The following is a 27,860-nucleotide window of genomic DNA, read 5'->3' as shown; positions in this document are numbered from 1 at the left end:
GCAAAAAGGGTTAAATACACTGTGCGCCGGTATGCAAGAGGGCCTGGGTTTGAGACCCGGTGGAGGCAAGATGACTTTTCTTTTCGAGTTCACCTCAGCATAATATCCAGAAAATATGTTTCCTTGATATCTTGGGCTGAGAAGAGCTGTGTATCTCTTTCTACCGTTCCACCTGAGGGAGGAGGGGCATTTCCTGAAATTAAGACAGGCTGCTAATGCTTCTACTTCAGCGCCTCACGCCACAGTGCGTGAAATAAGGAAGGCAGGGTCGTGTCTCCAGTGGTGTAGACGATAGCATACTTTACCGGTATGCAAAAAGGGACTGGGTTCGCTTCCTGGTGGAGACAAGATGAATTTTCTTTCCGAGTTCTCATCATAATATCCAGAAAATGTTTCCCTGACACATAAATTTTATTAAAAATGTAATGATCGCAGCTTCTAAAATGCATGCTTCTGGTGATAAAAATTACTTATGTATTAGCTTTGTCGGCCGAAGTATCACTGTATATGTTTCGGTATGACAAACTTTTGGAGTAGGAGTGCTATCCCTTGGTGTAGCGGTTCCCTACAACATCCAAAAATTTATCTCGCCACCCTATGCCATATTTCTAATAGAGTGCTTAAATAAATAATTACAGTGAAATCTCGCTCCAACGATAATTCCCTCCACAGTATACAAAAATATTTTTGTACGACCCCCCGGTATCTAACTTCCAATTAGAAAGTTGTTGTTTTGTCTCTTCTGAAGCCAACAAATAAAATAACTTAATGTTTCCAAGTACAATATTCTCTTGGAAATTTGAATTCAAAAATCTGAGAAAAATTGAGAAAGAACATCACGAATGAGGGAAAGAAGCATTTTCCGTTAGTTTATACTGTTCCTCCCCAATTTTTTCCTTTTTTTCGAATTGAAATATCTCAGGGGCGCTTCGAAACGGGAAATGTTTTTGGTTGTCTCAAGAGATACAGTAAAGCGCTTTCTAAATATATGTTAGAGAACAAAAGAACAGCATAAAGAATTAGATTTCTTAGTTTATGACACACCGTATAGTCGCTGTCGAAGTGGTGCAAGTGATTCTTGAACCACTGCCGTTTTAACGCATGGGTCCACCCGGGCACGGCCCGGGGGCCTAAGAAAAATGAAAAGCAGTTGAATTTTTCAAGAATTTGCCTGGTAGGGCCTCAGAAAAATCACTTGGCCCGGGGACTCCATGAGGCTCTTGAGACGGCCCTGTGTTGAACACATTTTGAGCATTTTTTAAAATTAGAATCATATATCTACGAGGAAGGGTTGATGAGATGAAATCGGTTTAGGACTATCAGGTCACTGTTTTCAAAGCTTATTCAGAATGTACACTGATAGCGCCTATGCGTACAAGAGCGAAATATCTCATCTTAAAGAAGATGGTAAAATCATATTTGTGCTCCCTCTTTGTTTTTTCCACATCGAAAAGCTTTGTTGGTAATCCTATAATGCTAAACCACACATGCATCTCTTCCATATTCCTCTGCGGAACTTCTAACGAATTGGTACATGGTGGAAAGTGCATGCACATATTATGAATCGAACGTATTGGTTTGTTTCTGTGTAATGAGTTTGTTTAATAATGAGTGAATTGGAACCCGGGTACTCGCGATGTCTGTCACTATATATAGTCCGTCACTATGACCACTCAACCACTACAGCGCTTGTTGGTCACCCTATAAACGGGCGGCAAAATTTGTGCAGCTCACAGACGGCACAACAACCACAAATTCACCTCTGCCAATGAAATGCCGCGATTTCTTCACGTATAATCACATTTCGCAATATAGCAGGCAAAGTGTTCCCTTCGCTGATGACTCGACATCAGATCAGTTGCTGGTGGAGCCATGCTGCTGCTGCTCATCCCACGTGTTTCCGATGTAAAGCCAATCTGCCATCACGATCGCCACCGAACCTTCATCCGAAGTCGCCTATCCGTGAATCAGAATTTGTTTTGACGGTACGAAGTTGTTCTTTCCAACAAAATTTGAAGACGAACGATTTTCTTACGTTTCGTTCCGCGCGAGGCGCAAGTGCCAAAAAAAAAAACAACGCGAAAGTTGTTCGTGTTCAAAAAGGACGTTTCGAGTAGAAATTAGATTCCGGTCGATGATTGGAAGGAAAAAACGTGCTATTTATTCAAAAGTGGGGGGAAAACAAGAGCGGAGGGAATGAAATCTGCACGTAACGTGGGAACGGAGCGCCCCCTGGTGCATACTACGAGCGTAACTCTTGACGCAGTACCGGATAGGCAGCGTGCGTGGATGACACGGAGAGTAAAAGAATACGACTTGTGTCGTGGAGAAGACGGACATCGGCGTGGTGTGTGGAAGACTACAGAAGAGAGCGACTATACTCTGCAATTATGAGAAATCTCGTAACCATCGGTAAGTGAATCGTCGATTAATTGCTCATCGATTATCCGAGAAAAAAAAATTTTCCATTTTTTTTTTAATATATTAGATAAGACGAGCGTCTCTTCTTATGTGTGTGGAGGGCTTCCTTACACACACACGCACACACAAAGTGTTTCGGTCGGCACTCTATCGGGATATTTAGGCTGCATCGATCGGTGGGCGGGTGATTTGTCGTCTATCTCACCCATACTAGAGCTAGATCTAGTCTAGCCTAGGTCAAGAAGTACGAGTTCGATAATTTCTCTTCTTTGATGCTATCTTTAGATTGTAAATGACCGATTTCCACTCGCGGGAACAATGTTACATTCATTCTTTGAATATCGCGATGCATTTGAGAAATGCAACCTGTACAGGTCCCCAAGAAATTTGGAAAAAACTGTTGGATCCATTGTCGTGAATATTACAGTGTAATATGTTTTATCGCGTCTTTTTTATAATCTATGCAATATCCTATGCAATTTTTTTTTGCATCTGTTAAATAACAATAAGAAATTAGGACTCGCAACAAGATGGCTGAAAAAAATGGAAAAAGGTAAAAAAAAAAAATTAAGAAAAATCTAGAGAGGAAAAATAAATTTCTAAAAAAAATAAATACCGTATTCCCCCTTTTTAGCCGGCATGCCGGAAAACAGCGAGAGAGACCATCATACAAAGGTTTTTAACAGCTGGCTTATGCGAAGATATAGTGTGGAAAGAGAAAATTCAACTGCCCCTGCGGGAAATCGAACCCACGTCCTTTCACTTTCCGGGAGAACGCACTAGACTACAGAGGCAACGAATATCAATCTTTCCTTGGCGCTCGTGTGCGCTGAACGGGACTGTACATGGACGGTCGAACCTAACGCAGGCCAAAGATCACAATTGCTGACAATGCCAACCAGATGGCGACATATCCGATAAGTCGGATAAGTCGACCAGATAACGTCGATACGAATAAGTCGCCATCTGGTTGGCATTGTCAGCAATTGTGAGCTTTGGCCTGAGTAAGGTCCGACCGTCCATGTACGGTCCCGTTCAGCGCACACGATTGAATTATTCGTTGTCTCTGTTGTCTAGTGGTTTAGGACGTGGGTTCGATTCCCCGCAGCGGCACAGTTGAATTTCCCTCGCTTTCCAAAAGATATCTTCGCATCAGCCAGCTGTTAAAAACCTTTGTATGGATAGCGGAGAGTGACATCGTCCTCGGAGAGACCATCATGCCTCGTATATCCACATTTTCGCTTCGCCGGCAAATTTTAAGTCTCAGATTCTGGAATGTTCTTAAATATATTTATTGTAAAAATTCATTGGATTGGCTAAATGCATATTTTGAGCCTTGTTAAACCTCGCTTTACCCGGCATGCCAGGAGTGGACCATACCCCAACATTCAAAAACCTGGTGTACCTCGAGTTTTACGGTACGCCGGCTAATGCGGGGAAATACTGTAATATTGGAAAAAAGCCCACGAAAAAATGGATGTAATAGTCAAAATACTGCTACGCGGTGGGGGTCGAGTGGTCGCAACGGAAGGACCCGGGTTCGAAACCCCACCGACGTCATAGTGGTGGTAGGCTGAAGTTCGTTTTCTGTGGTTCCAAACTTCGAGGCGTGAATGCGGGCTGATCTTCCCGTTAACAAGTCTCGTCACTAAAATTCACACACCCACTCAGACTGTTAGGTACACATCTCACACTTCCGGCAAACTCAATCGGTAGCAAATTGCCCATGGCGATAGACCGGAGTTTTGCTCGGTTTGAAAGAAACAAAGTCACAAATACTGAAACCCAATAGACCAATGAAAAATCCTCAAAAAATCTAAATTACACTGCCCATGAAAATATGGTTGTCATTCACTCAAGTATGGATAGCTTCTCGATTGCTTCTGCCCAGGTTATCATTCTCTTGAAGGTGTCTATCGTGTGGGGAAGTCACGACAAACAAGGGTTCGATGCATTTAAGACCCTTCAGAAAAAAACTCTCTGCGGCACAATAACCTGGAATTGCCTCTAACCAACCAAAACTGGCTTCCCCGAGTCGGATAAGTTGAGTGACGGTGATCCAATATTTCATGATCAATCGTATCGTATCATTATGAAAATCTTAGATATTTTGATCATGTCTCCACGATTGCTACGTTGATTCAGGGAAAACATCTTCAACGAATCAAGTCTTTCTTCACAGTTCAAGCCTTGTTTTAAATCGATTGATTTTTGAAAAAAATCATTGAACTAATTCACAAAGTTTAAATCTTCTTTTTAATTTGATTATTAACTTCAATGACATTGAAGTAAGTATGGTATGCATGTAGTTGAAATGCCGTAAAGTTGTTGATTAAAAGAAATATAGAAGATCTGGTAAATATCGACTTGGATCTATGTATAATCTTTAGATACAGTGCAGAAAGACAGTTGTTCTATTTCTAGATTTTGCGCATGGGAAAAATTTGCAGAAAAATATAGGGAGCTAAACTTAGACCTAATTGCAATAAGTATTTGCAATGCATTACAGTCAGTCTCGAAAGTTTAGATAATGCACTTTTCTTGAAATAAAAAGAAAAATACGGCGAGTAAAATTAGCAATTTCTTAATGGGTAAAATACTCGAAGCATTTCTGCAGCTATAGGAAAAAAATTTATACGAAATAACATTTAGAATATTTATAGCATCGAAAATACAAAAAATGGCTTCCTCAAACGGTTAGAGAAAATTAAGATTTACAAAAATTACAGGCTGTTAATAGCTAATAGAGTTTTCATTTTTTTCTAAAACAAACCTCAAACACACTGCCCTCTATGGATCTAATTAAATTCTGTAGGGTTTCAACATCAAAACTGCACCCTGCTTCCTCGATAGAGCTCTACAAGTCATCAACAGTTGAAAATACTGTATTTCATTTTGCTAACACATTTATCGTAAGTATGCCCCATACCATAGGCGCTGGAACCTAGAGGCCTAGGCGTTTTCAACTCTCTCCCCTAATACATTTTGTAAGGGGACAGAGCCCCCCTAATAATTTTTGAAAAACAATGCAATGCCCCTTCCCCGTCCTGCGTACGCGCTTAAGACCCGTATATACAGGACGACCAGTAACTTTCAGCCCCCCAATGTTTTCTTCATGTCGACACCTCTGCCCCTTACATCCTAATAGGATTCAAGACAGCACTCATCGGAGACCAGTCTAAAACCGGTACATTTTCGCGATTAAAGGGTTTTTAATAGCAAAGAGTGACAGCAGATCTTTGAAGAGGCACGCTATAATGTTGAAATGTCAGGTTTAGTCGTCCTAAATCTTCAATCAGTAGCAAATTGTTCTCGAGGATCTCCTTTAAGCATCATCAGAGTTTTGACGACCAATTTCAAAATTTAGAGAAGCTTGACCATTAGAAGCAAATGCTGCCCATACCATTATCGAAGTCCCACCTTACTGTCTGCTGAAAACATCCGTCTGGAACATGCGAGTTCCATTTTTGTTTTGCAAAAATATGTAAATAATAATATGATAAATGTTACCGAGCTATTTATTTCCATAAAACACATGATTCGTGCCCATTTCAGTCTCTCTTCTCCAGCTCTCTTAGGTGCTTCCTTGTGACAGGCGATTTCCTAACCACTCATTTATGGATCTTTCATAATTTCATTCAAGGTCATTTTTTGCGTTGAAGCCAATCTTCCAACGGTTTTGTTTTCGCGTAAAGTTGTACTGCGTTGCCTGCCACAACCAAGATTTGGCTTTTGGGACACCCGTAGGATCAATACACGTCTGACACTTCATTTTGACCTTCTCAAAGCAATAGTAATGCCTTTTACAGCCTTTCTTTTTGTTTTCAAATGAAGTACTCGAGGGATTTTCATCGTACAAAATATGCAACGACTTCGGCAGTTTTTTTCTTAATGAAAACCAATCCGATAGCTTTACACTTTTGTACCATCACGTCTCAGATACGCCATATAGACGTAGTCTTCGAGATTTGCGTACAATCAATCGGAAGTTTTTCTAAACTTTCGAAACAGATATTTCTCGAAATTTTGAGTTTAAAAAATCCAAAACTTATTTTCCTCGACAACGACCAAAGTTTAAAGTAGTTTTTTGCATTCTGATCACAAACAAAAAGAAATTAAAATCAAAATTTGAAACGGTATCCATGGCACAGTTAAAAATCTATAATGTCTAAACTTTTGAGACGGATTGTACAATGGGGCACTAGAGTTCCCCCGATAAAAAAAACTGAAATTAGTTTTTGTAAAAAGCGTTGAATTCTATGATGCCCTAATTGCTGTTGTATTAACATAAATACCGTTCGACTTGAAATTTTAATACGCAAAGTGGAAAAAGTCTAGAGTTTGCACATTTTTTACCAAAAGTCTTTAAATCTGCGAAAGAATGAAAATGCGTAAATTATTAAGCAACATCGTGCAAGTCAGAAACACATCATAATAAATGCATCCACCAATTGCGCAAGAAACAATCTTGTCAATAGAATATATTTTTTCTTCATTTAGTTGTACAGTACATAGTACAGAGTGAATCGAGGAACCTTGCGCCATACGTGATACTGAATCGCCACCAGGCATTCGCTTTAAAGAGGAAGGGAATGAAAGCACTTTTCTCTGTACGCGGAGAGAAATGTTAATCCAAGAAGTTAATTTTTGGTCTCAATGACCTTTCATGTGGCATAAATGGATTTGTTGTTTAGTGTTCCTATTTTTTGCTTGTTGTTCGTTTTTCGTTTATTCATGAAGACTGAATTAAATTAGAGATTAGGGGAGAAAAATAATTAGGTGATATGAGAACATGAATTCTTAATGGTTTAACAAGATTTGTTTCGGTTTATAAGCAGTCAGTTAATTTTGATAAGAAAAATCCAATCTTCTTATGAAAAAAAACGTGATTTTTTCATGTCCTGGTTCTAGTGGCTCTTCTTTGCACCCCTTCAACCAAGTCTATGTCCCTCTGTAGGTATGGTCTCCAAAAGCATACTCTAGGCCTGGACGAACCAAGCCTCGTAAAAGCGGAAGGTTCACTAGGACAACGCGAAAACACACCTTTTAAGAATAAAACCGAGCATTCTGTTTGCTTTTTTTTTTTTTTGTACCACCGTGGAGCAATCAATGTTCGGAACATTTTAACTGGTCGTGTTACTCGAGAGTTTACAAGCTCGATGTGGCCATCAATTATGTATTTCACTGGAACTTGACCAAGACGAAATGTGCATGTTGTACTGCCTACGTATCGTTGACCATGCATTAATGCCGTTAACGTTAAATATACGTGTACTACAAGTCTTTTTTTTTTAGATGTACACGCGGATAGGGTTTCCATTAAAGATCTTCCATTAGAATCGCTTGGATTCAGAACCAAGAACAGGCACGTGAATTCCGTGTCTGGCACATTAATGGGTGCACACTGCATGAGTGTAAATTATTTAAAATGTTACCTGCGGAGAGAAGGATATTATATTTACATAACAGGGGTCTTCAACCTGTCAGACATTGCGAGCAAAAAATAAATTTCCATGAATACCAAGGGCCCGCAAGCCATATACTGCTGTATCTAGATTCAAATAGTAGTGTCTTAAAGAGTGGGCCGCGAGTCAAATAGGGAAGGGGGCGGCTTATGTAAGTGGAGAACTCTAATTATTGTGCGATTATTTTTTCCATTAAATAAGCGTTTTTCTTTGTTCTGAAATTATTTTTCATTAAATATGAATTTTTACTGAGATTCAGAAATATTTCTTAATTAACGTGAATTTTCATCGATTCTGAAATTACTTCCTGAAGTATTTTTCATTAATTGCTGCATGAATTTCTGTGAATTGCGAAATCGTACTTCATTCTACAAATTATGAAATTTTTTCTTTTTAAACTCGTTGAATAATTTCTGAATTTTTTTATAAAAGTAATTCTGAAAATTCTTTTTTTCACCACAATCCTTGTCAATACCAGATAAGGCTCGAGCACTGCCTCGTTAGGACAGGAGTTTCTTGACCTATGGGTCACTGGGGCTTTCGAGATGGATCGTTCAAATTCTAATAGCAAGGGGCTCTTGAGTTGTGGGTCACGACCCAAAACTGATTTGGCGGGGCTTCCGGACTTCATACAAATCCACTTACAGTCTTCGTATAGATGCACGTTTTGCGCCACTAATTTCGAAAGCAAACAGTCCCATGGGTTACCGATCTTGTTGTTTAAGTTTGGTTGTGGTTGAAAAGGTCAAGAACCCCTGTGTTTATAGAGATATAAGTGCTTTGTAATGGTGGATTGGGACATTTTTTCTGGAATACATTTTTTTTTTCATGTAGAATATTTTTTCCTATGTTTCTATATATATGGTTTCTAAACTGGGGGTCATGACAGCATTTCAGGGGGTCCGCGAGCTTGATTGAGAGAAAACTAAGTACATTTTTTCATACAATGAACGAAATTAAGTGTATTCATAATTTCATCGAGGATTTGACAGCGTCCTCGTATGCAGTTGGATGAAGCTACAAACATCTATCTCTCAATATTGCCAGCTTTTTGTTTTTGCTCGCTATGTGCATGTTGAAGTCATCAAAGAAGAATTCTCATTTTGAGAACGTCGTTCGGAAACTATAAAGGCTATCTATGTTTTTCAAATGTTGAAAGCATTTTTTTCGCAGACGAAATTTTGATTGAAAAGAGAAACTTCATTCAATTTGCACTGGCAGAACTCCTGCGATGCTTGGTAATAAATCTGGTTTCGCTACTTTGATGGAAAAAAGAAGCTCCCCTCAAGTCAATGTCTCTCATTACCTTTTGCACTGATATGCATTGGCAACAAAGACTCTTCAACCAGCTCTGAAAGAAATTTTGTCAACAGCTATAAAAATTGTTAACTATTTTATCAGAAGCAGGTTTTTGAATCATCGAATTTTAAAAGATTTTGTTTATGTAAAGAGAAAAGGTACTTAGCGGAAAGCATTTAAAATACACATATAACGTGGATTTAATATTTTATTTATCCCTTGTACACGCACATTTTTTGTTCTTCCGGAAATATCTGATTTCTTCACGAATTTTAATCCGAGAGCTCTCACCAACTGCTTTTCATTTATAAATGAATTTTGATAACGCAGAAACATGTTCAATTTTGAAAATATACCCGGTCCCTTGCGATTCGCTTTAGTTCGGCATTACACTATAAAAGTTTTGTAAAAGATCTTTCATCAAACTTTTATAATGAAATGCTACCCTCAAGCAAGTTTTCTGTGTGTTTCAAAGGTGGTGAAGAAGAAACACATACTCGTTATATGACTGTTTCGTAGTTTTTATTTTATTATATTTCCATATGCGTTTAAAAGTGCTTTTCAGAGAGTGAGTCCGTTGTCTTCATTCTACTGACACAAGGGGTCCATGCAAATAAAAAGGTTAAGAACCCCTGTTCTATAGATTCTATAACTGTATACGCCTCTTTTTGCCATTGCAAAAAATCTTCGAGGGTCATGCTTAAAGACCCCGATTTAGAAGGTAACCTTACATCAAATATGCTCAACCTATGACCCGCGGGCCGAATGTAGCCCTTGGAGTCATCTGATGTGGCCCGCGACCTCACGTAATTTTTAAAAATACATAAATTTCGCAAAAAAAAATCCGAAATTTCGTAAAAAAAAACTTAAAAATCATAAATTTCGCATTTATTCGCAAAAAAAATTGAGGTCAGAAATTTCGTATTTGTTCACAAAATTTTTTTGTTTTTTCATAATTTTTTTTTTTTTTTTTAAATAGTATATCATAGGCTCTCGGCTAAAATGATTTTTCTGAGGTTCCCTCCCCTTACCTTGCTAGAAATGCTTACTCTAGATAATTTGAACCAGATCTCATTTTCATGAGGCCCCTCTGCACTTGAGGTTTCTCGCCCGTGCTAGGTCGGACCCATGCATTAAGACGACGCTGGTTGGATGTCATGTGTAAAGTGAATTTATTTTAATACTTCTCTGCCGCTGTGTCTTCAGCAGAATACTATGCAATTCATCATTCATTCCGTATTATCTGACGTCCCACCACACACAAAAAAAGATCAAGCACCAACTGTTGAGCTTTCAGAATTTCACATAACGACGGAGTTGAGGCTCTAGAAACTGCAATTAAATACATTGAGCAACAAGAAGCTACAGGAATAGTGATGCTGCAAAGATGGCGAGATTTGGCAGCGAAGAAACAGCACTCGTCAGGGGAGAGAGAGAAAGCAGACTACGATCAAAACTTTTTTTTTTAAATCATCACAGGACTGAACTTTTTAAGTATTGCATTTAACTTCAAAATATTCTGTTAATATTCTTCGGATAACTTAAGTGACCTACGGCATATTTACATATCACTTGAATGATCCACGGCACACTTCCAGAGCACTTAAGTGATTCGTGGCACATTTACTGATCACATAATTCACCCGTAGAGCAATTTAAAATGACTCAGGCTTCCACGGCACTTGGTGACTCGCGATGTAGTTCCACATTACTTACGTCTGACCCGCTGCACAGTTTCATATTACTTGAGTGACCCGTGACACATTTTCAGATAACTTAAGTGACCTGCGGCAAATTTGCAGATCACTTGAGTCATCGCAGTTCCATACTACTTAGTTGGTCCGCGGCAAAGTTTTAAATCCTCAAGTGCACCGCGGCACATTTCATATCACACAAGTAACCTGCGGTTACAGATGACATTATTAATTGGCCCGCGGCACTTTTTTCAAATTAATGAAGTGACCCGCACTCTCCTAAAGGTTGAGCACCTTTGCCTTACGTAGTTCCCTGGATTTCCTCTTTACAGTAAAAATATGACCACTGCAGTGAAAACAACAGAGCAAAGTACCTTGAACTTGAATACTACCAAAGAGAGAAACCCCACTGATCACGTTCTGTGAAATGCGTAGTTGTGAAATGCCACCGTGTCCTTATCAGAAGGGTGACGCATGTTTTCAGAAAATTCATGATTTGCCAAAGTAAGTTTGAAGAAAAGAATAATACGAATGAATTTTGCACAAAAATGTTTATTGAACAATTTATAGATAACTTTCTGTACTGTATGATTTTAATTCTTACATATTTTAATGCTTAATGCTTAGTATTGGTTGATACAAAATCGTACGGAATAGAATCAGAATAAGTACCAGATTTGTCGTTATATTTTTTAATAACCTAAAACAGTGGTTCCAAACTGTGAGTCGCGACCCCCTTGGGGGCCGCGCAAATGAGTTGCGGTGAGGTGGCGAAAGGTGTTCCAAAATTTACACGTTTTAAAATAAATTTACTTTATTCTTTCCCAATTTAAGTATAGTCGATCCCGCTTATAACGTTCCCACTTACAACGTTTTTCCCGCTTAGTACGATTCATTTTCGTGGTCCCAAATCCAATAAATCTCCATCAAGATTTCCCGTTTAAAGCTTTTTTTCGCTTACAACGTCTTTTCATGACGATTTTTTGCAAACCATTATAAGCGGTATCCACTGTAAATACTGTATACGTCAAACCAAAAACAGCTTGATTCTTAGCTGAGCTACTCATTATCCATATACGTACTGACTAGTCAGAAGCAAAACTCACACTTAATAAATAAGAAACTACAGGGGTTGTCTGGAAAAGGAAACTTCCATATTAAAATCGAGTCTTCAAAGTGGTAAATGAAAAATAAAAAATCATGCTGGCAGACAGCCAAATACTGCAAAATTTTAATCATCAGGTTTGATGAAATCGTGTACTGTAGTTCCAGATCTCGACGATAGGAAGCGCTACAATCATTCAACTTTCATTGTTTGTCAGACACACCACCAAACCAGAACATGGCTCCCACTCTGTCCCAAAGAGGGATATAAGCGGTTAACGAAGCCACTCTGGAGAAAAAGAAAAGGAGGGGGAAAAAATAATAAAATAAAAATAAAACATGATTTAAAAAAAAGGAAGAAAATAAAATTGCAGTACTTCTTGCATACAAACACGCAAAGACACCCGCCCGCCACACCAGCGAGGAACCCAAGTCAAAAAAAGCCCACATTGCAACGGGTAGACAGCATCATAAGGACCCACATGGATCAAAACAGAATTAAACATATGTAGCAGAAATCAGTGGAAATCAGTTTGTCAGACACAGGTTGATGTATCCGCTGCATATACACACGCAAGCCGATATGGACGTCGAAATGTATATCTAAACTATCTCAAAAATACAGCAACCAAATAAGAGCAATAAAAAAACCAATAATTACGGTAAAATATAAATGTACTGCCCATAAAATAGTATGGTTGTCTCGTCTAAGAGCTTCTCGATTTATTCCAATATGTTTATCGCATTTCTTTTTAAATATATCAATCGTGTCTCCGGAGACGACTCTCCCGAGGTAAGCTATTCCAGTTATTCGCAACCTATTAGTCAAAGTGGCACTACAACCTAGAATTGCCCCTTACCAATCGATACTAGTGTTCCTTTGTCGAAGCAGTTGATTGACGATGTAGTCATGGTCCACTTTATTTATTCCAGTTGAAAATTTTGAATACTTCAATCATATCCCCCCCCCCCCCCCCGACATCTGCGCTCTTCCAATGTAAATATTTTCGAAAAAATCAGTCTCTTTTAGCAGCTCAAAGCCGGTGTGCAATCAAGAGCACCTCTCGATCAAGTCAATGTCCCTCTGTAAGTGTGGCCTCCAGATCCTGACGGCATACTCCGATCCAGGGCGAACTAAGCCTCGGAGAAGTGGAAGAACGACTTTAGGAGAACGCGAAGAGACCTTTTTGAAATGAAACCGAGCATTTCTATTCAGTTTTTTGACCACCGCTGAACAATGTTTACAAAACCTAAGCTGCTCATCAATAAGAATTTCCAGATCGGTGATCCTAGTTGCACATCCGGAATAATAACCCCATTCAACTCGTAAGACAAACGTGGGTTGTTCGAACAAAAATGAGCGACCATGCACTTGTCAACGCTAAAAGACACGCTCCATTCATTTTCTCGCTGCAATCCTGTTTAGGATTGTCTGAAGCAACTCCCTATCGCTTTAATTCCCGACTATCCCCGTTAGCTTCACGCCATCTGCGAATTGGCTAACAACCCCATCGGTACCCTCGATCTCAGAATGTCGATTTTTCAAAAAAGTCAAAACAATGCAGAGTAGCTTATGTACACACATGAATAGTATCGGTGCAGCGCCATTTATCAATCAAGTTTTTAACCGCAGTTGATAAAGGGTTAGGGGCCACTCACCAATAAAACTCTTATAGGGGGGGGGGTCGCACTTCAACAGTTTGGGAACCGTTGACCTAAAAGATTTTGAAAGTTTCATTTTTTTTAAATATGAAGGGATAAATATTTATCACAATATTTATCCTTTTAATGTAAAATTAATATCATTAATTAAAATTCATCAATATCATATTATAAAAGGGCGTTGGTTACGCCGCTTAACCACCCCTCACCCCTTCTCAGGAATGCAAAAAAGAAATTCTCATATCATATTTCACATTCGTAAGGCCCGGACATCTCATTTATAAAGTAATTTCAGTAAATTTTGTATAAAATGTAAAAAAGCCCCCCCTCAGAGGGTTAATATGCAGGCCTCCCACTCGTCCTACTTTTCCTACTTTTTGGTAAAATGTCCTACTTTTGTCCTACCTTCTCGGTTTTGTCCTACTTTCTAGTTTTTGTCCTACTTTCTCGGTTTTGTCCTACTTTCTAGTTTTTGTCCTACTTTTCCTACTTTTTTACCACAAATCCTATCGACAAAATTTGCGTAATTGATTTTAATTGAGCAGGAAATCATTGATATATTGCCGAATATTACAATTGTTGAAGAATGCAATTAATGATTCTGCCAAAGCAGAAATTTTTATCATTTTTAAGGTTATTTGGGGGGGGGGGTGTATGTGGACCATTTGGTTGATTAATTTTTCATTTGCTTAGTTTGAGGGTTCAACACGTATAGTAGTGATTAAAAACTTCTGTCTGGATGGGAAAAATAATTTTGTATTTATTACTTCATGGTCTTGGACAGTAACTTTCATCATTCAAAATTACGATGCAAATAGGTGAAACAACAGTTTGCATTCCAAAGCAGTTGGATACATAGGCCTATTCTAGGTTTGGTGATTCTGATGCTATCCAATAGCATTCAGTTGTTATCTGTATTTTTAAGGCATGAAGAGGCATAATCAATATTTACAATGCTCAACAAAGAGCTAGAAATTGAAGTGCTTCATTTGTCAAAAATGATTACACTGGCATTGAACAGTAAAATGTGAACAAATCCCTTTAAAAAATGATGGACAATGCTGTAAAACAGGTTCACCTTGCCTTATTTACATCGGATCTTGTAATCTACACATTTTGCACTGTGCTTTTGAAAATAGTCTTGAAGGAGCGTCATTCTTAAAAAACGTACGTCTTCAAAATATGATGTGCCTTGTCGAAGAGAGTTGACAAGCTCTGCACTTTGGAAGACTCCAAAAGAAGAATGTAATATAATTATATGAGGAGAGACAGCAAAGAATTATCTGTGGTTGCTAGTACACTGTTTTGGCCAAAAATTGGTTTTGTAAACAAGTCATTTGTCATCACAAAAAAATGAGTAACTTTGCCTGGTTTTAATTTATACAAAAATTGCCACGTTTTTAAGACAAATAAATTACACTGGTCGAATGGTCGACGCGTTTCGGCTCTTCAATGGAGAGCCGTCATCAGGACCTCGTGGTCAGAACTCACACGAATGAAGAGTGATGTTTACGTCTGGTCGTCCGAAGAGTTCGCCTTTGTATTTGCTGCGTCCGAGTGGTCTTTGGATGCGAATTGGGGAGCCATCTGTTGTAAAGTGTTGAAAGTTTTTTCACGACTGAGGTTAATAAAGCCTGTCCAAGCTGACGAAATAGGTGGTGTGTTTCTTCCATCATTAACGAGGAAATTCTGGCATGTTCTGATGAAGTATCCCTCGAGAAAATTCAATTCCGACAAAAAGCAACACACAATTCGGAATTGAATTTTCTCGAGGGATACTTCATCAGAACATGCCAGAATTTCCTCGTTAATGATGGAAGAAACACACCACCTATTTCGTCAGCTTGGACAGGCTTTATTAACCTCAGTCGTGAAAAAACTTTCAACACTTTACAACAGATGGCTCCCCAATTCGCATCCAAAGACCACTCGGACGCAGCAAATACAAAGGCGAACTCTTCGGACGACCAGACGTAAACATCACTCTTCATTCGTGTGAGTTCTGACCACGAGGTCCTGATGACGGCTCTCCATTGAAGAGCCGAAACGCGTCGACCATTCGACCAGTGTAATTTATTTGTCTTAAAAACGTGGCAATTTTTGTATAAAATAAAAGTCATTTGTCATTTTGCTTTGGCTTGAGTCAGTCTTATAGGAAACTGAAATAGTGCTATGAAAAAAGAAGTTAATTCAAACTTAATTTTTTTTTTTAATTTGAAATTTTTTTTTGAGGGATTTTTTTTCCATTATGCTATGATTATGTTGTCTAAGGGGGTTACCCTCCCCCATCCTACTTTTTAGTCCTGCGTTTTCCTAGTTTTTCTCATTTTTTTGAGTGGGAGCCCCGAATATGTTATCTTTTGCTATATTCGTTGATATTTAAAAAGCTTGCAAGTACACCTACCTCGATGCTCAGCTTCACGTCAAAATTCTGTCTGAGATTGGCACCAAGTCGAGCCTTGTATTTTGGTTTTCATCGGAAGTAACCAAAAAAATCCTTTCTCATAGAGTTAGGTTTTTGAAACTATTGCTTAACCGTAAATGATCCTCGTACATATTCTTGAGCGGAATTTTCTAACGAATCGGTACATGTGCCAGTTTCAATAGGGTGACCATACGTCCCGTATTTCCCGGGACAGTCCCGGTATTTTCTCTTTTTTTGGCCGTCCCGACTTTTTGGCAAAAGTGTCCCGGTTTTTCCCGTATTTCACACGAAGCCTACTTGAATTTTTATTCTTTATTGAAGTCGAAGATTCAAATTATTTTTCAACTCAAATTATTTTATGATAGTTACAACTATATATGGGAATATTAATCTCCCGCATTTGCCTTGGTAAATGTTTTTTTTTTCGTGGAATACATTTTAATCCACTGCAATTTGCAGTAATGCATCATTTCCCGCCATTGTGATTTTCCGTAATTTCAACAATATTTGGCAACTTTGTTTGGTTTTGGCGTAGTTTTTGGCAATAATTGGCGATGTCCCGTATTTTCCCGTATTTGGAATCCCGATATCCCGTATTTCTCTGGAGGAAATATGGTCAGCCTAAGCTTCAACGTATTTATGTCCTCAAGAGTTGTGCTTGCTTCGTGTCTCTCTCTTGCTGGTGCTGCCACCTCTCTTACATACAAATTTTGAAGTGAAGATGGTAAATTACTGAATTTTCATGTCATGTAAGTACATGTTGACTTGCCAGGTGTCAGTGGGAAGACTTTCTCAAATTGGAGACATGCTCACACTAGGTTTTTGGAAACAGCAAAAACAAACTACTACTATTTCTTTAATAAAGCCGGAAATAATAATAAGCTTTGGATAAGTGGCGAGTCCAGTGCGGCTCAAGCTTTCCTGCCACCAGGGTGCAAAGCCTCTTGTGCCGCCCCTAACGACGACCCTGGCGGGAGGTTGACAGGGCTTTAGCCTAGGTGACCTGGTCAAATCGGATTTCTCAAGTGCAAAGCCACACACCATTGTTTATCGAACAAATTGTCAATGACCGGCTTTTACAAAAACTGTCCAGCATTTTGGTCCAGGATTATTTTACCGTTCTTAATTACGACAGATAACTTCATCCCCGTTACAGATCTTACTGATGAGCCATTATTATCATAACCCCACAACCTGCAGCAGGTCCTCTAGGCTGGGACTCTTGGTGGACCCCTCTGTAGTGAATTTATAGCGTGAAAAACAGGAAAAAATGACGGAGTCCTGTCAGCCTCGCTCTTGTGAGTGTCATGATCATTACTTACCCTTAAGGCCGATAAAGAGGAAGTATAATGTGGGAAGACTTTTATTTAAAAAGTTATTTTAAATTCGTTTCTCGTGATCCAGAGCCGGACAAGTAAGAAGAGCTGAATTTTTCCTCAGCCTTTAATTTGACCTTTCCAGAAAAATTACTGGGGTGAGAGGGGGGGGGAACGCACCAAACTGCACGCTTGCTCCTTTATGAAAGAGTGCATTCTTGCTTCTGGTATTACGATTCCAGGTCCTGTCTGTTCCCTCAAGTTTTCTCAATATCTTCATAGTCAAAGTGTCTCAAAGTACCAGCGATAAATCTCTGAAACCAGTACCTTTATCTAACATTTAGGAGATCAAGAGAAAAAATGTGAGAGAAAAGCAGGTTCTCTTCTCTCTTCAGAGCAGGTCTCTCACAGCGACACCTTTTCCTATATATGTAATGCTATGCTTTTTTTTACTCGTCAAACCCTAACAAAGGAAAAAAATCAATTTCCGTTTATAGGGTTACCAATAAAACGGCTCAACGAGGGAAAAAAAAGGGAGGATTTCATGCGGTTTACAGTTAAACAATGTGCAAATTAGTTAAATTTGCAACTCTCAATTTTGTACCGAAACAAATTCACCCCGTAACATTTGAAGAAAATTTTGTATGTTATAAAATGTTAATAATTATGATGACTGAGCAGCGTTCGCCACATAGAGCAACAGACCTACAAACAGTACAAATGTAATTCACAACACATCACTCACTTCACTTCCGAAATATAGATGGCAGCACTGAAAAAAAAATCAAACACAACCCTACATACGCACTCAGACTGTAAGGTACACACACAGTTACTCTTCCGACACAACTCAGTAGGTAGTAAATCGCTCATAGATGGTGATAGACCTGCGCTGTGCTCGGTTTGAAGGAAAGAAAGAGCAGCGTTCGTGATTCACGCATCAAAATTCAATTTTATTCCTCCGAATTTCGTGAGGAGTCAAAATAATCATTCAAAAATTTTAGATAATTTTTTTAAATAGAGTTATTTCTCTGTTTTTCATTAAAAAAACCCCCCTTTTTAACACAAAATTACCCCTTACAATTCTGGAGAGGGGTGAAAAATTCTTCTTGAAAATTATTTTTTCGGATAATAGTGATTCTGAGTAAGCTTTATATACAGGATGATTCTAAATTCATGGGACAAACTTTAAGGGGTCATAGAACACACTTAAACAAGCATTTTTTGTCATGGGATGAGTGATCGAATATGAAAAGCTGAGGTGCAAAATCTTTAATAAAACACATCGGTAACATTAATGGCACTAATTTTGGCGATGAGGCTCCCCCCCCCCCCCAAAGGTTTCAATAGCAGTGCGTACAGAAGTCCAGGAAATGGACACATAAAAAGAATTTGAGAGAGAATTAGAGTTTGTGAGAGACGGTTGTCATGTAATAGGGGTGCCGTATTCAATTCGTTGAATACGGCTCCAGAAATGTAGTTTTTGGAGCTTGTGTAGTTTCGAGTTTCTCTACCAAAATGTGAATACTTTTTCACACGCTTCCTTACCGCGTGCATTCTCGGATGGTTGATAACACATATCACCGTAAATCCATCAAGAAAATATGGTATTTGCTACTGAGATGAAGTGCTATTGTGCACGATCTAAAAGCACCTCTAACGCCTTTGCTATTGCGATTAGGACGCGCACATTCTGTGGCCAAAAATGCTTACTTAGGTGCCTTATATCAACTCTTAAAGTTTGTCCCATGAATTTAGACTCACTCTGTGGTATCATCTCATAGAATAGAAATAGAATTTTACAAATTTAAGATGAGATTTTGTTCAAGCCCATTAATTTCTCAAGACAAGGTAAAAAAGTGCAAAAATTTTCCACCAGGTGTCATTTTGGGTGTTACTATCGTGTAGTGCATGTCCAATTTAGTATCCCCAGAAGCTTCTTCCATCGCTCTATCTCCATCCGTTCAAAAGTTATGACCAATAAAGATTGATTAAAGATTTCGTATACAGTGACGTATGCGCAGCCTCTTACAATCATTTTCAACCTCTAAGAATCATTTAGGGATGCCCGGGAGCAAAAAGGATAATGTTTGAGAGAAATAAAGAACATTGGAAATTTCACATAATCTTTAATAACTCGAAGATAGAATCGTGAAAGTAGCGTAGGGGTATAGCAATACGAGTGCGCGCAAAATGATAGGAAAGGTTAGAATGCCACCTGGTGGAAAATTTTGGAACTTTTTATGCTATCTTGGAATCTAAACAAGATAGACAAAACATTTCAGCAACCAGGTCGTGGAAAAGCATTTAGTGTTACTGAAAAAATCTTGCTTATGAATAGAGCCCGGAAATTCAGCAAAATATTATATATAAATGCCTATTTTTGAACTTTTTTGTAAAAACGCCTTTTTTGAATTATTCCTGCATATAAATGACTATTTTAACATTGTTTCAAGTTTGTTCATGAATTTCAGAGGCCATATTCAGTAGAACTTGAGTATTTTGAGCATAGAGAACTTCAAACGACTTGACTGCATTGTATATGTATAAGGTCATTAGAGTTGACGTCTTGGCTCATTCAGGCCGTGTAGGAGTTCCGAGGGGCTCTGGGGGCCATTATTGTATTGTATTGGCGGGGGGACATTTTATTTTCACACCACAAATGTACTGCAAACAATCATGGCAAGTTATTTTAGTACTCGATCGAATTCACCAGAGACTCTCTAAGGAGTGTTGGGCAGGTGCGGCCACACCCGGGCCGTGCCCTTGAAGTATATGTCCTCATATGTGGTAAGGGGCCATTCACGTATTACGTCAGCAGATTTTTAGCCAATTTTGACCCCCTTCCCCCCCCCCCCTTGTCAGCAAAATTTCGTTAGCAGCTTAGAATATTTCATGTCTTCAAAAACGGGTGGTTCATGACGTAAGCAACCTTCAAACCCCCCTCCCCTCCTTGTGATCAAAAGTCAGCAAATCCGAAACCCCTTTTCCCCCCCCCTCGATACTGACGTAATACTTTAATGACCCCTAATATGAATGAAAAAAAATTCTGCAATAATAAAACATTGTTGCTGTGTTTCAATTATGCAAATGATAATGAATTTTCCAAGTAATGCAGGAAATAAGTGAGAATCAACTCGAAAGAACCTTAGAATAATTTCCTCTACGGGCGTTGGTAATAGTGGCCCTTTAATCGACCTCATCCTGAAAGATCACACAAGCACTTTATTTTTTCATAAACTTTTAACTTTGAAAATAATGCAGTTATTATAAGCTATAATTGGACGAAGTGAGTGCAATCAATTTTTGGCCAGTTTTCAGATACTCAATATCTAAGGCATTTAGTTGTTTTTCCCTTTCTTCCATTAATTGCAAATGAATTTTTTTTAATGCCTATTTCAAGCATTTTTATTGCCTTTGCCTGCCTATTTTGACGAATTGTGCCTAAACTTTCGGGCTCTACTTGTGAATAATGTATATGAAGAATGGAGATGTGAAAACGTGAAGAATAATGTTGTGGTGGGTTGGTAAGACATGAAGTTTGAGATGGGAAGAGTTCAGGGTGCACGGGTTCAAACCCACCCACAGGAATTCTACCGACTTTTTCATAATATATGACATCCATACTTGTTCTGAGTTTTCTCAGCCACCTCGTTGGGCGTTTCGCCTGTTGTGGCCTTGTATTTGTACAGGGTGGGCAAAAAGTCCATAGAAACTTTAAAAATGAATAAAAACCGAAATAAAAAACCGTTTGCAGGGTTAGCATCACTAGGTCACAGTGCATTTTTTTAACACAGGAAAAAAAACAGCTGATAGATGGCACTGGTACGAGTGACTTCGGTGAAAATATGCAAATGAGCGGTTATAAGAACTTGCGCTCCTAATCCACAATCAGTTCACCGTTGTAAACCGTGTATGTGGACCTGCTGCACTCTGCCGTTGTGGGATTTGTGACTCGCCAGCAATGTGTTATCCCCTGTGGTGTTGGTCATGTGGAACACATACTGCTGTAATAAATGATTTGGAGGCATTCTGTTCGTTATTTGCGTATCTTTTCATTGACTTGTGTACGTCAGCGCCACCTATCGGCTGTTTTTTAGTTTTTTTTTTCCTGTCTTAAAAAAAATTCCGCGATCTAGTGATGCCAACAATGCAAACCGTTTTTTATTTCGGTTATTTTTCCGATTTTTATGAATTTTTAAATTTTCTACGGACTTTTTGCCCACCCTGTATTTGTAAGAAATGCAATGTATGAAGAAAAAATTAGTGTACCAAGTCACACAGGCGGGATCACTACTCAGTATTTTGCTGCTTATTCATGAGTTAATGAGTCTTTATAAGTCGTTGTTATGTAAGTGCAGTGTCATGTCGTGGGTCTTCCTGCAGTCTGCAGAGAGAGGGGGTGGTCCGTTTAAATCAACAGTCCCTACACGGAAAAAAAAATTAAGTTTTCTTTTTTACTGAAAAGTTGCAAAGCAAAACAAATTCCATACTATGTACGGTGGTCCCGCACAAAACAAGCTCACAAGGTCTATTTTTTACGTTGTGACAAAAGCAGAACCCACCCCATTGACAAAAGACTTTTTAATCTTTTTTTTCTGCTAAATCAAGAAGGACCATCATGACGAGGGGTATCGAGAAGCAAAAGAAGAGCGGTCCTTGGGACTAAATTGACATTTTGAACAGCATATCACTTGAAGAGCTTCGAAATACTTGCAGGAAGTGGTCTGAGGTGGGGGGGGGGGAGGAATGCAAAAGTGCAAAGCTTTAAAAAAATTTAAAATTTTTCTGAATACATACACGAAAATTAAGAGAGAAGAAATGAAAGGTAGTCTGCGTTCGGAAAAGCACCAACAAGTGTATTAAGTGAATAAATCTATTTCGTATTTTCCCTGCGCTCCATCCGAACATATTGAGGTGTTAAAGAAAGTTCGAGCACCAACATCTTCACGGAGCACCGAGAAATCTTTGGCGGTGCACTTAGTGAGTGCTTTGTGCTTTTGTCAACTACGGCATTAAGGCCATACGTGCACGGTGGCATGCAGTTACGGCGTGTACCAATTCGTTAGAAATTCTCCCTGAGCAATGTTTACGAGGTGCATGCAGAGGCGTGTTTACAGTTTTACACCACCTGTGGGTGCACAAAATTTGCCGCCCTTCTCTATTCTACTCTGATTTTCTTGACCATTCGTTCCTCAATTTTTACACCCTAGGCTATAGTACGCTTAATCCCCTCCTCCTGTAAATATGCCTCTGTATATAATTCACTCACGTGCTGGTACACTTTCTTGAGACAGCCCTATCTCTATCTTCTTTTCATTCATTCTCATGCTTCCACATCGTTTTGGTCACTCCCATGCTTGCGCACTCTACAGGTGACTGTATTGGTCACTCACTGACCTTTTCCTTTGCTCTCTAGGTCACTCTTTTGCTCACTCACGTGCTTGCACACTGTTTTGGTCATTCACATTCCTGCAAAATCTTTAGGTCACTTATTTGTTCGTTCACCGGCCTGTATCAATACCTCCTAGATACACGTATCCCGTGTGTCTCTGGGAGGTAATGCCTGTATCCGTACTATCTAGGTCACTCAAATGCTTGCACACTGTTTTTGTCACTCAAATGCGTGCAAACTCTTTAGATCACTCTTTTTGTGGTTCACCGACCGGTCCCTCATTTTCTTAGTCATTGTTTTGGTCACTCACGCGCCTGCAAACTTTCAAGGTTACTCATTGAAATAGAATCTCGCTTTCTTGGCAGAGTTGGATTTATGTTTTATTGCCTGTTGGTTATACAAATTTGAAACCCTTATCCCATTCTACGTTTTTTTTGACTCACTCCGACCTGGGCTATATAGCCCACTAAGCCCCCCCCCCCCCCCCTCCCACTGTAAATATGCTTCTGGGTGCATGTACGGTGAAGTAGTATCAGTAGTCCGCGAATATGGTAAGTGTGGTCACAGCCAGACTTGAAAATTGAATTCCTCAAATGATAATTACTCACAAAGAAATCAAGTTCGGCCCTTTGAAGTCGAAAGTGAGGTTTCGATGTTTGAAGCTGTAACGATATGAGATAGGCGTCCTGAAAAATAACTCTTCTTTTTTTGAATGGAGAATATCGATTCATTTATTGATCACGACCTTTTATCTGTTGGAGAAACTGTTTGTTAGATTCATGTGAGAAACAACATCTCTATCTGATCGATATCATTTATATATATATTTTTAAATTTAAGGCATCGATCGTGTTTTAACCGCACACCAGTTACTTCCACTATAATCGCAAGACTCGAGGTTTGAGAAGCTTGGCCACTTGTAACTTCATCCCCTACACCGGGCATCTTCAACCCGTTGCTCGAGAGCATGAGGGTGCTCCCTGAAGCACCCAAAGTGCTCGGTGCTCGTGTCCGATGTGGTGCTCGCGAGAACTTGATCAACGTTCCAATTAAACACCTTGTGCAAGTTGCATTCCAGGAGAGATTGAAATCATCCTGATTCCACGAATCCCTATGGTCAAACTTGCCGTAAGGGTGCTCTTCTTTTAGTGGTGTGTATAAAGACAGTGCTCGTGACTAGAAAAAGGTTGAAGCCCTATGCCCTATACTATCATTTAGCATACTGTATATACGGTCAACCGATGGCATGCGGCACAAATGTCTCCCCCAGCGACATCTGATGTGCCCCAAGACCTCGAACCTAATCAAAAAATAAACTACGCTGCACATTTCCAGATGACTTAAGTGACTTGCGGAGGTATTTCGTATCACTTAAATGTCCCGCAACAAATTTCTAGAGCACTGGAGTGACTCGTGGCACATTTCCAGACCATTTAAGTGTCTTGAGACGCTATTCCAGATCACGCATGTGAATCGCGACGCATATTCAGATCACTTAAGCGTCCCACGGCACATTTCTATATCACTTAAGTGACCTGTGGCTGTGGCACTATTTTATATCACTTAAACGCCCCCCGAGGCACATTTTTAGATCACTTAAATATTTCGCAGCATATTTTCAGATCACTCAAGCAGCCCGCGGTACAGTTCTAGATCACTTAAGTGACCCATGACACACATTTCCAGATCCCTTAATTGACCCGCGGAGCTATATTAGATCATTTAAGTGTTTCGAGGAACATTTATAGATTACTGAAGCGGCTCGCAATACATTTTCAGATCACTTAAGGGACTTGCGACGCTTTTCCAGATCATTTAAGTGTCTTGCAGATCACTAGCGTGACTGGCGGCACATTTACACATCACTAAAGTGACCCGCGGCATATTTGCGCATCATTTCAGTGACCAGCAACAGTTTTAGAGCAGTCAAGCTGCCCGCGGCACATTAACAGATCACTGAGGTGACCCACGGCAAAATTCCAAATCACTTAAGTGACCCCCGCAGCACATATACAGATCATTTAAGTAACACGCGGAGCTGTTCCAAGTCACTTATTTGAGTGCCCGCGACACGTCTTCAAATCAACGAAGTGGTCCACTCTCTCAAAAAAAATTGATTTAGCGTCACAGTGTGATCATAATTTATTTTCTGTTTACGTCATTTATTTTATTTTCAATCGCGTTTTTTTTCCCCATGTTTATAATAATATCGTTGGGAAGTTTCGACTTCCGGGCTGAGGGCAGCCTCGATGTCGCTAATAACGGGAACCCGAACCGAATCAAAGGAACGACTGTCTGTGTGACGCGCTTGTCACACATTCCTTTCCCCCTTCATTATTTTCTGCCTTAAATAGCTCGTTTGTATGTGTGTGTGTGTATTGAGCAATGTAGTGAAAGGATTATTTGTACGTAACGGGCACTCCTTGATTACTCTCTCGGGGGCACTGTTTGGGCTCGCATTCATTCCAAGTTGCGGATTGCGTTTCATTTGCTTCCAGCGAATAACTTTATTCTCATCATCATTATTATTATTATTGCTATGATTGAAATTAAAATCGGATGCAAGAAAAAGCAAAATCCGCGGATGAAAAAAGACCGAAAGAGAGAGAGAGAGAGAGAGAGAGCGAGTTGTTGTGGGGGAAACTGACGACGGATCGATTTCGTCGCATCCATTATCTGCGCCTCACCGTTGCCATTTCTTTTAACTCGAGACTTTTTGCCGTGATTTTTGTGTTTCGTTAAGTTCATTCATTGAAGGTCAACTTGTTTCGAAACGCCCACGCGTTATCCAATATATCACTTAAGATACGTTTCGTAAAGATTCTATATAGCAACGTAAACTACTATACACACACAGGGTGTCCTAACGAGACCTTTACCTCATCAAGCGTCCATCCTTGAGGTATAGTTTCAGTTTAAGAAATGCTCAAAAGGCGTAGAAAAATTACCCTGTACCAGTTTCGAGACTGCAAAATACAGTGTGCAACGAAATAAAAGAAATCTAAATTTTTATACGGCTCCCCGGTTCTCTAACCTCCAATTGAAAAGTTGTTAACCTGTCTCTCTTGAAAAAATTCTTGGGGATTTTTTTTCAAAAAAAAAATTCCACGACTCCATTTCCGAATTTTCAATTCAAATATCTCAGCGATTATTGCACTTGGAAACGTGGAATTTTTTTTTTTGGAAAAAATTCCACGTTTCCAAGTGCAATATTCGCTAGAGATATTTGAATTAAAAAATCGGAGAAAAGTTATGAAAGGACAGCATAAATGAGGGAAAGGAGCACTGTGTGTGTGTCCGTTAGTTCCTGCTGTTCTTTCGTAACTTTTCTCAGATTTTTGAATTCAAATATCTCTAGCGAATATTGCGCTTGGAAATATAGAGTTTTTTCTGTTGGCCTCAGGAGACACAGGGCAAAAACTTTCTGACTGCAAGTTGTAGGATAAGGGGACCATATAATTTTTTTATTTTGTTACACACTGTATTTCCACTCTCGAAACTGGTACAGGGTAATTTTTGAACGCCTTTTGAGCATTTTTTAATCTAGAATCATACCTCTACGACGGACGGTTGATGAAATAAATGCCGCATCAGCACTTATGAGGCACCCTTCATATAGGGGAGGCGGGATCTAGTTGGCGTAGTTTTTACTTATTGATTTGTTCCATTTTTTAAAAACTTTCGTAGAAGTTAGAATTTTAATCAAGTTCTACTGTACGTGCATAATAAGTGAAAGTGTGTGTAAATGCGGTGATATTTCGAACAATTGGTCTGATCCGATTGAAATAATCGCTCAAATCCGTGAGACAATTCTCCGAATATAAGAAAATCCAAATGCATTAAACAAAACAAGGTCACGCACGTTCTCTCTCTCGTCCTGCAGTGCACAGTGACGTAAGCAGAACACAACGCCCACGATCTTCTCCTGCTGATATTTTACGTCAATGAAGATACATGTGCGTATGTGCATTATAAGTATTTACTATGTACTCACTGTGTTTTTCGTGTGAGCGAACAGAATGATTCTCGTAGGTGGCGTAGGAGGAGAACCTTTCCCTCCCCCATCTGAGAAGTTCAGTATCAGCAGAGGATCATCGCTTTGTTCCGATCGATTCTTTCAAAAGATCTTTTTCTTTTAAAAAGAGAAGTAAACTACTTGTGCGGAGGAGCTGCTCTTAAATCTTAACTATTCAGCGTTTTTTCCTTGAAATATGTTTGTAATGGGAAATATCTTTGGATGTAATCCAGCCTCTCGAAATCTCTTTGGATACTCGACGATCGGAGTTGAAGTCTTTCGTTTGTCACACATGACGGATTATAGTGAAGTGTTTTATGTCTCTACGGGGCGGCTCGAGCTCACCTGCCAACAGTGCCATCTATGGGCTTAATCTTCCGTGATCTCCAGATGAAAGGGCGGGGGAAGGGGGGGGGGGGACGTTTCACAAAAATTATATGTAGTTGAAATTTTCGAGAATTTGCAACCTAGGGCCTTAGAAAAATCACTTGCCACGGGGGCCCATGAAGCCATGACCCCCACATCGGTGGGGCTGACAGGGCTCCAGCCCTGGTGCCCGGGACGATTTCCATTATTTTTTGCTTTTTCACGCTATTAATTAACTACGGAGGGGTCCGTGAAAAGTTTGGTCTAGGGGGCCCGGCTTCAGGATGTGAGGGCCATGCATGATGCTCTTAAGACGGCCCTGCCTGCCGCAGCTCATGATGATTATTACAGGATACTGACAGAGCTTTGGCCTAGCGCACCCCGGAATATAATCTTGATTTTCTTTAGAAAAAGCCACAAACCATTGTTTACTCAGCAAATTGTGCATGACCATATGTCTGTCCGTTACCTTACGAAACTGTCTCGTGCTTAAACCAGACCTCCTAGAGATAGAAGGCCTTCGCACGGGTTGCCAAGTTCATCTGTAACGTCATTAAGACTACCTCTTGCGCATCTTACAAACGTTAGTTTATACAAATACAAATACAAATACAACGCCACAACAGGCAAACCGCCCAACGAGGTGGCCGACTTAAGAACATCATGGATCCCCGAGCCCCTACCTACTACTGCTACAC

General features: G+C 39.5%; 1 protein-coding gene across 1 annotated transcript in view; it reads left to right on the top strand.

The window, feature by feature from the left end:
* Nucleotides 1-2,276: 2,276 nt before the first annotated feature.
* Nucleotides 2,277-27,860, top strand: part of LOC149075252 (dystroglycan 1-like) — a 44,404-nt gene continuing 18,820 nt past the window's right edge. Inside the window, exon 1 of the mRNA XM_089242569.1 lies at nucleotides 2,277-2,412. The gene's annotated coding sequence lies outside the window, so the exon portion shown is untranslated. The remainder of the gene's footprint in view (nucleotides 2,413-27,860) is intronic.

The sequence above is a fragment of the Pholcus phalangioides genome, unplaced genomic scaffold (genome assembly GCF_987345545.1).
Source record: "Pholcus phalangioides strain wild (caught in Gottingen) unplaced genomic scaffold, Ppha-v1.0 ptg000015l_1, whole genome shotgun sequence".
NCBI lineage: Eukaryota > Metazoa > Arthropoda > Arachnida > Araneae > Pholcidae > Pholcus > Pholcus phalangioides.
Note: the sequence above shows the minus strand (reverse complement) of the source record. Positions and strands in the feature narration are given on the sequence as shown.